Source organism: Triticum aestivum, chromosome 1B, assembly GCF_018294505.1.
Source record: "Triticum aestivum cultivar Chinese Spring chromosome 1B, IWGSC CS RefSeq v2.1, whole genome shotgun sequence".
In the NCBI taxonomy this organism is placed as follows: Eukaryota; Viridiplantae; Streptophyta; class Magnoliopsida; order Poales; family Poaceae; genus Triticum; species Triticum aestivum.
This window is the reverse complement of record NC_057795.1, coordinates 198,120,651-198,131,170: the sequence shown is the minus strand read 5'-3', so window position 1 is coordinate 198,131,170 and position 10,520 is coordinate 198,120,651. Positions and strand designations below refer to the sequence as shown.

General features: G+C 50.2%; 1 long non-coding RNA gene across 1 annotated transcript; it reads left to right on the top strand.

Moving 5' to 3' along the window:
- Nucleotides 1-4,404: 4,404 nt before the first annotated feature.
- Nucleotides 4,405-5,901, top strand: LOC123089417 (uncharacterized). The gene is made up of 5 exons (XR_006442285.1): nucleotides 4,405-4,499; nucleotides 5,107-5,169; nucleotides 5,303-5,402; nucleotides 5,610-5,669; nucleotides 5,801-5,901. It is a non-coding gene; the product is annotated as an uncharacterized lncRNA (long non-coding RNA).
- The last annotated feature ends 4,619 nt before the right edge of the window (nucleotides 5,902-10,520 follow it).

The window sequence follows — 10,520 nt, the reverse complement described above, 5'->3', positions numbered from 1 at the left end:
CGTTAAGTGTTTTCCTGAGGATGTATGGATAGAACACATAAGTTGTCAAACATTTAGTTGCTTACCGAACTTGCGGGGTGTGACAGTTGGTACCCACGGTCATTGGTGGAGTCCGGCCACGGTTTGCCGGACTTGAAAAGCACCTTCCAGATGTGCTTGTGCGTAGAGCCAAAGAGCTCTAGCAGGGTCTGGTGCTTGGCCGGGTCGAACTCCCATAGATTGCAAGCTCGGTGTTGACATGGTAGAATCCGGCGAACCAACATGACTTGGACTACATTGACGAGCTTGACGCTCTTGTCTTCCATGTCTTGAACGCGCGTTTGGAGCTCTGATAGCTCGTCAGACGAAGCCCAGTTCAGGCCCTTCTTGTGCCAGGACGTAAGTCGTAGGGGGGCACCGGATCTGAACTCCGGAACGGCGGTCCACTCCTTGCCACGCGGCTCAGTGATGTAGAACCACTGCTGCTGCCACTCCTTGATGGAATCATTGAACGTCCCTATCGGCCATGTAACATTGGGCATCTTACTCACCATGGCACCTCCGCATTCGGCATGCTCGCCGCTCACTACCTTGGGCTTTACATTAAAAACCTTTAGCCATAAGCCAAAGTGCGGAGGGATGCGGAGAAAGGCCTCGCACATGACTATGAATGTCGAGATGTTGAGGAAGGGATTTGGGGATAGATCATGGAAATCAATCCCGTAGTAGTACATGATGCCGCGAACAAATGGGTGGAGGGGAAACCCTAGCCCGCGGACAAAGTGAGGGAGAAATACCACCCTCTCGTGGGGTTCCTGGGTGGGGACGATTTGTCCCGCCGTCGGAAGACGGTGGGTAATTCTCTTGGCCAGATACCCGGCCCCCCTAAGCTTTTTGATATCCTTCTCCCGGACGGTAGAGGCCATCCACTTGCCTCCTGCTCCAGATCCGGACATCTTCGGGAAAGCCTTTTTGGGCGGAGTAGAGGAGCGCTTGGGCACTAGGGCTCGAGCGAAAAGGAATGGATGAGTAGAGAAGGGCGTGGGTGAAAGGGACGGTTCTTATCCCCTTATAAAGGCAGCAAAAATCCTGTGCCTCCCCACTTGCCCGTTAAATTCTCTTATTCCCCAAACGCCACGTTTGATGGCACGATTGGGTTACCCACGTCTGTATTGATGAGGATCCCGTGATAAGAGGACACGATCTCTGCTTCGACAAGACGTGCCGATAAAACCGCTTCGCGATGTGTGCGGTGGCTGGTTGTGAAAAACGGTTCGGATAATGACCGGACCATGGCGTGATGCTATAAAAAGCTGTTAGCAGATTAGATTTGTGGAATATTATACTCTCTATGGTGGAGTGTGGAATTTTTTTTGCAGAGCCGGACATGATTCTTGTGTTCTAGTTCTTCTATGGAGTATTCGGAGAAGGAACCCGCCTTGCAATGCCGAAGACAATCCGCGCGCCGAACTCATCGTCATTGAAGCCTAGTTCAGGGGCTACTGAGGGAGTCCTGGATTAAGGGGTCCTCGGACAGCCGGACTATATACTTTGGCCAGACTGTTGGACTATGAAGATACAAGATTGAGGACTTCGTCTCGTGTCCGAATGGGACTCTCCTTTGCATGGAAGGCAAGCTTGGATATTCGAATATGTAGGTTTCCTTCTCTGTAACCGACTCTGTGTAACCCTATCCCCCTCCGGTGTCTATATAAACCGGAGGGTTTGGTCCGTAGGACAAGAATAGTCATAATCATAGGCTAGCTTCTAGGGTTTAGCCTCTACGATCTCCACTACTGGAAACTGGGAATTTGCCATCAGCCAGCTCTTTGCTATCTGCCAGCTGATGGCAAAGAACGTCTTTGCCATCTGCTTATAAAAACAGATGGCAAAGAACTGACAGACGACAAAAAACATGGTTGCCATCAGCCAATTCTTTGCCATCTGCTAGTGGATGGCAAATAATCTTTGCCATCTGCCAGCAGATGGCAAAGAGGTGGGTAGGGGTCCAGTGTTGTAACGGCCTGTCAACCCACCTCTTTGCCATCTGTCAGCAGATGGGAAAGAATCTTTTCCGTCTGTTGGCAGATGGCAAAGAAGTGGGTGGAGCCCAATGGATAACGGCGCTATAACGGGCCAGTAGCCCCACCGAACCAACAACACAAGCTAATCCAATCCAATCCCCAATTCCTTCCCCTGCTCGTCTCCCAACCAACGGAGCCCAACTCCGGCGCCGATCTCCTCTGCCCCAGCCACTCGGCCTCGTCGGCGCGGCGGCCTCCTCTCCCCCATCCACGCCGCCGACCTCCCTCTCCTTCTCTCCCATGGCGCCGAAACCCTAGCCACGGCGACCTAGCAGCAGCAGGCAGGACGAGCCCGGCCATGGCCATGGCCTCCTCTTCCCCTCTGCCCTGCCACGGCCGCCGCTCCAGCCCCTCCTCTCCTCTCCTCTCCTCTTCTATTCTCTCCCAAGGGAGGGGAGGGGAGGGGAGGGGAGGGAAGGGAAGCCAAGGCCCTAGATCAAGCGGAGCAGCGCCCAGATCCGCCCGCAGCGGCACCGGCGATCTGATCCGCGACCCTCCTCGAGGTCGGCCATGGAGCGCAGCAGCAGCCATGGACGGCGACGCCCGAAACCCTAGCTAGCCCTCAACCTCCAAGGACGCACGCCGACTGCTCTCGGTGGGGAGCACCTCGACGCCGGCCAAAGGTACGTACCAGACCTCATCTATTCCTCTTCTGGATTTCTTATCTGATCCGCGCAAACGCATTTGTGCAGGCCATCACCATCCCCATCACCAGCATCCCGTGTGCGTGAGTCAAGGAGGAAAGAGGAGGAGGCCATCGCCATGCTCAGATCCATAGCTCCTCTTTTCTCTTCATTTTTGTCAAACTTGAATGTGATGAACAGGGTCATGATACTAGTGCTTGAGTCATGATACGCACACCCCAAACCTCATCATCTTCATGCTTGCAACTTGTAGGTAAAAACACATTTTATTCAAACTAATTCAGAATGGTCGTCGGGGGAGATCCACGGTTGATCAATCACATGGAATGGAACTAGTACACACTGGAGAGAATATATACGTCATCTCCTTGTACAAATAACTCGAATAGTAAAAATTGAACTACAGAATATATATGAACTGAAATCAACACTTGTGGTAGCAGCAGGTCTCAAGGCGCAGCTCATCTTTTTGCTGGAAAAAGTCGAGCGTGTGATATGTTACTACCTCTGTACACTAATGTAAGATGTTTTGCAGTTCAATTTGAACTGTAAAAACGTCTTATAATAGTGTACAGAGGGAGTATATGTTATATTACCAGCAGGGTAATGTTTTTTTGCTTCCCCTGTTTCGTCTTGTTGAGATAATTCACAATAGTACAAATCAATCCATATTATACCGCTCATGCTAGCTTAGCTTAGCTTAGCTTAGCTGCTCTCCCAATATATATTCTGGATATGTTATCTGATTCGCGCTGTTTTTTTTGTTTGTGCAGGCCATGAAAGCTGCTCCTTGCCCGCCATGACCACCCTCTCCCTCTCATGGAAGGTTTTTTGATTTGATCTCAAATTGTCCATTCTTATGTGTTAGAGCAGCAGCAGCAGCAGCAGTAGGGTTCCTTGGTGGATACAGCAGCAGCAGAAAGAGGACACCATGGTGGGTACAGCAGCAGCAGGGTTCCTTGGTGGATACAGCAGCAGCAGCAGAAAGAGGACACCATGGTGGGTACAGCAGCAGCAGCAGGGCTGCATCTTCAAGGTCAGCAGCAGCAGCGGTTCGATGGATGGTGATCCCTTCTCCACCTCTCATTTCATATGCAAAAGGGCAACCTGGTGCATGTAGCTCCCGCTTGCACAGGGTCCAGGGAAGGGTCCGACCACTTTGGGTCTATAGTACGCAGCCTTTCCCTACATTTCTGTAAGAGGCTGTTTCCAGGACTTGAACCCATGACCTCATGGTCACAAGGCAGCAGCTTTACCACTGCGCCAAGGCTCCCCTTCTTCTCATTTCATATGAGAGCAGGCAAGATTTTCCCGTCTCAACCTCGGCCCCTCCCCTGCGTGGAGGCGGCAAGATTTGTTTGTTTTATGATTTGAACTCAAGATTAATCCTCTTATTGTGCAGCAGGAAAGATTTCATCCCTACAGCAGAGGACAAGGGCCTCACTTGATCATGCCTGCCAGTCAAGGTCGCAACCCACGGAGGGGGGACGCGCTATTATTCGGCATTGACTGCGCAAACCGCCACAGTGAGCTACATACCGCATCTCCTCTCCTTTCTCTACCACACCATGCTGCTCTCTGCTCTGTTTCATGGCCATCGATCCAGAGAACAACTGGCTATTCACTGCTTTTATGCTTGTGTGTATGTGTCCTCTCTCGCTCTAGTGTGACTGATTTGCGTTCTTCAATTCCTTGCAGCAGGAAGGCACCCTCTATGGACGGGGATGACCATGATGTAGGGGAGGATGAGGACCGGTACATTGAGCTCGACCACGACGGGGCACCGCACAAGGTAACTGCCCCCTACTCTTCTCTACTTCTTACCACTCCTCTGCTCTAGTCCAATTTCTGCAAATTGCAATCCATGGCACAGTGCACTAGCCTCAACTCATTTGCTAAATGATGTGCAGCTCATGGTTCCTAAGGTTGTGTAGTTTGCGACTCAAACCACCCAATTTTCCTCTCCCTCATTTAGTTTCACCGGAGGGCTATTTGTATTCAAGCATTGCATGTACCAAGTAAATTAGTTGGCATGCTGTTTTCTTTTAGGAGGAGATTTATCAAAAAAAAAATAAAACCTAAACTTGCTTGGTTACTTGGCAACAACCAAGCATATGTGTGTGCGTGTGTGTGTTTGTGTGTAGTCATCATCTTAAGTTTGGACAAGTGAAGTGGTAGGATCACATCTGCATGATTCATGTGTCCACTGTGATTTGCACTGTTTAACTCACCTAAAATATTTGTTTTTTTGGTGATGGCGATCGCTTTAAATTAACCATATATCAAATGTACAACTATCAATGCATCTACTAGGGAGTTTGACACGGGATTGCACAAACCTGAACCTGCTTGGTTCAACATTCAGATGCTGAACATGGCATGCTTCTTATTTTTTGCAGGGCATGATGTAGTGCCCAGGATGTCTTTGAATGGCTCCTAGGATGGGATTGAACCTAGTTGAGGTACCACTGCATTTCCTTCTTCTTCAATTGTTTGTGCCCAAGTGTTGCCATTTTCTTGAGATTCTTTTTCAATTGCTTGTGCGCAACTGTCGGAATTTCTGTTTTCATGGTTTTCTCGTTACCGCATGTGCAGGTCCTTGGGAAATCAGGCCCTCCTGTTTCCAAGATCATAGGCTTTCACAAAGACAAGTATACCAAGGATGCCATGGAGAAAGATCGCCTAAAATAACAAGGTATGTGATAAAATCATCCTGCTTGGGTAAATTTGTCGTCACACCACAACTGAAGCTGAGTTGGAATGCTTAGAACAGAGCCACGTTTGAAAGTGTGCGACATCATATAATTTTGAACTGAAGCTTCCTTGTTGTGCGTTAACAAACATGTTATATTGTTGATTTGCAAGATCATAGGCTTTCACATATCATGTTTCAACTTTGCAGATCATAATGTTGTACCGAGGGCATAAAGTTGTATCCAGGATGGGCTTGCACCTGGTTGAGGTAGTGCTGCATTTCCTTCTTCAATTGTTTGATCCCAAGTTTTAGCATTTTCTTGAGATTCTTTTTCGATTGTTTGTGCGCGACTGTCAGCATTTCCATTTCTCATGGTTATCTTGTCGCCGCCCATGCAGGTCCATCGGAAATAGGACCATCCTACTTGCAAGATCATGGACTTCCACAAAGACAAGTATAATAAGGATGTCAAGGAGAAAGAGCATGTAAAAACCAAGGTATGTGTGTTGTGCCATCACTACTGGCGCTGAGTTGAGATGCTTAGAGCACAACAAATATATTCCATGTGTTGGCTATTATATTTGTAAAGAATTTTGTTTTTCTCAAGGGAAGGGAGGAGTAAATGAGATGGTGGGATTGACTCTAACCTGTCAATCTGCTGGTTTTGATGGCTGTAGTATGTGTTGTTCAGTTGCAACATAAGACATGGTTGTGCATGTTTTGATCCTTGTTGTGGAATCGAAACAACTCCTTGTATAGTTTATTTGATTATTACTGCCAGTATTCTGCCTGTGAGCCATGGTGTTGATTTCAAGTGGAAGAACCGTTGTCCGTTGTTTTCAGGGTCCAAGAAGTATGTTTTCTTGTTTTGATAGGTAGAGCCATGTACTGCTCACGGTGCAGCTCACCATGACATGACGAAATTGGTTGACTTTGACTAGTACCCCCTCTGTAAAGAAATACAACCTAGCATTTAACCTAGGATAGCTCTAAAATGACCTATACTTAGCATTTTTCCTCCAAAATGACTTAATATGCTTAGCTAGCTTAAAAATGACCTATTTAACCTAGGATAGCTCTAAAATGACCTATACTTAGCATCTTTTCCTCCAAAATGACTTAATATGCTTAGCTAGCTCTAAAATGATATAGTATGCTTAAGAAATGACATATTTTAGCTCCTAAATGACTTCATATGCTTAGCTAGCTCCAAAATGAAATAATAACCTTACTTAGCTTCAAAATGACCTATTCAACCTAGGCTAGCTCTAAAATGACCTATACTTAGCATTTTTCCTCCAAAATGACTTAATATGCTTAGCTAGCTAAAAAATTACATAATAAGCTTAATTAGCTCCAAAATAACCTAAATGACTTCACATGCTTAGCTAGCTCCAAAATGACATAATAAACTTACTTAGCTCTAGAATGACCTTAGCATGTTTTACACCAAAATGACTTAGTATGCTTAGCTAGCTCAAAAATGACATAATAACCATACTTAGCTCCAAAATGACCTATTTTACAGATATAAGTTGCATCATAATAATCTTCACATTTTAGTTGCATCATAATAATCTTCACATTTTAGTTGCATCATAATAATCTTCTTCTTCTAGTCTTCTTCTTCTTCTAGTCTTCTTCTTCTAACTTTCTTCTTTTCCATTTTACAGATTTGCTTAAGATCACGGAAGCTTGGGTTGATGGAGTGCTTGTATTTAGTTTTTGTTTTGACCTTGTGAAACTTGCTACCTATAGATGAAACTGTGTAATATTGATGAAACTATGTATATGTATGGATGAAACTTGCTACTATTGGTAACATGTGTTGGATACATATGTGTTCATGACTATTGGTAATATGTGTTGAATATGCTATATTGGTCATATAAATATATTTGTGTTTGATTTATGTGAAAATGAATTGATATAAGAAAAAACAAAATTAAATGAGGCAATATAGTCACTTTGCCATCTGCTGGCAGATGGCAAAGAGCTTTGCCATCAGCTGACAGATGGCAAAGAGGCCACGTGTCATCTACATGTAACATTTGGCCTGGCCTATTTAGGCTCTTTGCCATCTGACAGCAGATGGCAAATCTCTTTGACATCTGCTGGCAGACGGCAAAGCATTCAGCCTTTGCCATCTGCTGGCAGACGGCAAAGAGCCTGCAGCCTTTGCCATCTGCTGGCAGATGGCAAAGTATGCCGTTAGCCTTCTAACGGGGCTAACCCTGTTAAGAGGCTTTGCCATCTGCCAGCAGATGGCAAAGCTACAGGCTCTTTGCCATCAGCCAGCAGATGGCAAAGAAGCCTTTACCGGCAGGGTTTCAGACGAACTGTTTGCCATCTGTTGGCAGATGGCAAAGCCTTTGCCTTCCACCGACCATGCCTTTGCCATCTTCCATGGCAGATGGCAAAGTGCCAGATTTTCAGTAGTGCTCGTGGTAGATCAACTCTTGTAATACTCATATCATCAAGGTCAATCAAGCAGGAAGTAGGGTATTACCTCCATCAAGAGAGCCCAAACCTAGGTAAAACATCGTGTCCCCTGCCTCCTGTTACCATTAGCCTTAGACACATAGTTCGGGACCCCTTACTCGAGATCCGCCGGTTTTGACACCGACAGCAATCTCGAAGGCCGAGAAGAGGGCCGACAACTTTCGGAGCAAGTGGGTCATGATGGATGCCAAGTGTGTCCACCCCCGGTTGACGCTGCCAACGGAGGTGCCCCAGCCTAACGAAGGGTGGTTTCGCGCGAAGCTTGCTGACGATCAGGGCGAAGTTGGTGCTGGAGAGGATGAAGCTGACTTGAAGTAGGCCAACGCAAAGGCGGCGAAGCTGATGGGGGCCGTGCTCTTGAGGGAGTTCCTGACGCAGTGGGTGGCTCCGCTTTAGGCACACTCGTGCCCCCTATGGATGCTCGGGGACGCAAACGACAAGCTTCGCCTGAATCCAGCAGCTTTGGCCGATGATGAGATGGCCTCAGCTCTCTGCCTCTTGGTCGGAGACGACCAGGAGTGTCCGGCTGGGGCCCCTACCCCCTTGTTCCTCCGCGAGGACAGGGCACAGGTGGTGGCTGCTATGCCCACCTTTGACGGACGCGGCCTGGTGCCGGCAGTGCTCCCTGTGGTCCAGGGGGCGGTGACGCCGGTGGACGTGTCTTCGAGCGACTCCCGCAGAGGAGGAGAGGAAGAAGAAGAAGGAGAAGAAGAGGAGCGCAACTCCGAGGCGACCTTTGAGGGGACGTGGGAGACTTCTCTCCCGCACAGGGCCGACATCCTCCGCACCTTGCCAGACGATGACGAGGCCGACAGCACACAGGAGGAGGAGGATCCGCCCGTGATCCCGAAGAAGGGCAGGTCGGCGCTGATCTCCTGAGAGGCCGCTTCTGCCCAGGAGCCGCCTCCAGCCCTTCTGCTGCACCTTCCCCTGCTCCTGGAGCCCTTGCGGCTGCGCCCCGAGCCTTGAGGCTCTCGGGCTTCAAGCTCGGCAAGAGGGCGGTGAACTACGCCGCGGTAGACCAGTAAGTGTTCGTGCTCCATCCTGTTCTTGATTATGCTGCCTGAGCTTAACGTTCCCCGTCGGTTGGTTAGGCTGCCGGTTGCGGTGAAGAAGAGGAAGGGGGACGCGGTGACTCCGTCTGGGGAAGACTTATCTGCCGCGGCCGCTCCTTCATCCGTGGGGAGGGGAGGCGACGACGTGTGCACCTCTCCTGCCTGGTCATCCTCACGAGGCCTGGAGGAGCGGCCTGGTGGGGGCCCAGCCCCCATGGCCCTGCTAGCTCCGGAGGTGCCGATGCCTGATGCTGCTGGTGAGGTAGCCAAGGCTCAGGAGCCCCCAGTCTTTCGAGCGTGGTTATGCTGCCGCCTCCTCCTTCTGCGCTGCTGGTTTCGGGTTCTTGTACCTCCTCCGATGTCTTGGAGCATGCCCTCTCCAGGATGGTCCAGCTATGAGAAGACCTCCAGGGCGCCAACTCCCATCTAGTAGCCGGGCGCCTAGAGCTGGTTTTCGTCTGGCTTCATTCTGATGCCTATGTCCGAGCAGCACTGGGGCGGGCCGCGATAGCCTCTGAGAAGGAGAAGCAGGCTGCTAGCCAAGTCGCAGCTGCTCGCGAGGCAGCGCTGAAGGATGCCGTGGCCGCCCAAGACCGCCGCAAGGTACTGGAGGCCGAGCTGCAGGATCTGCGTGACAAGCACGCTGAAGAGGCTTGTGGCTGCCAGGTGGAGAAGCAAAAGATGAAGGCTTGGGAGGATGCCGTTAGGGACCGCGACGTCGAGTTGACGTGGTTGGCGGAGGTGCAGACCACTGAGCGCGGACGGCTGGAGACGCTGGTGCAGAAGGTGAAAGCGGAGAAGGCCAAGCTGGACGCCAAGGCGAAGGTCCTGGCCGAGGACTGCGTGGCCTTCGCACTCCTTGAGGAGAGGTCTCACACGGCGCTGAAGACACTCTATGAGAAGGGCCTGGAGAAGCCGCTGGCTACCGACAAAGACGGCCCCACCCAGCTGCTTTCCTACTTGGTCAATGCACTTGAGGAAGTCGTGAGCGGCGTCGGCCCCATGGCAGAGGATGTCAGCATTCTGGGAACGAGGGTCCCCAGACTTGCCTGCCTGCGGCCTGCGACGTGGCTCAAGTGGGGGCCCAGTGCAGCCCAGCTTCATCAGCTCAAGCTCAAGACCCTCGCGAGGGGCCAAGCCTCACGGGGCGGACGACAGGAAGCTTCCTCAAGAGCAGCCTCATCAGGCAGGCTTGTGAGGAGGCGGAGAGATCAAGGTAGGGCACCTCGAGAGGAGCCCGTGACGCAAGCCATGACGATCGAGACCAGGCGGGCACCAGGCGGGCGCTGGCCTGCGCAGTGTCCTTGTTTCCCCTTTGGTGCAAGGGGGGCAAGCACAGGCCAAGGCGTCAGGCAAAGGTTACCGTTTCTGTGCAACAAGACCAAGACCAGCAGAATGGCAGGATGGGAGTCATCGTGGAGCCCAGGACAGCGTCACCGCCAGAGTCTTTGACAGTCGAAGACCAACTTTAGTCAGGATAAGTGTACTAGATGTTCCCCTTTAAAATGGCCAATTGTTGGCGCCCTTCCCGCTCATTATTTGGGAAGAGGCCCAGGGCCTC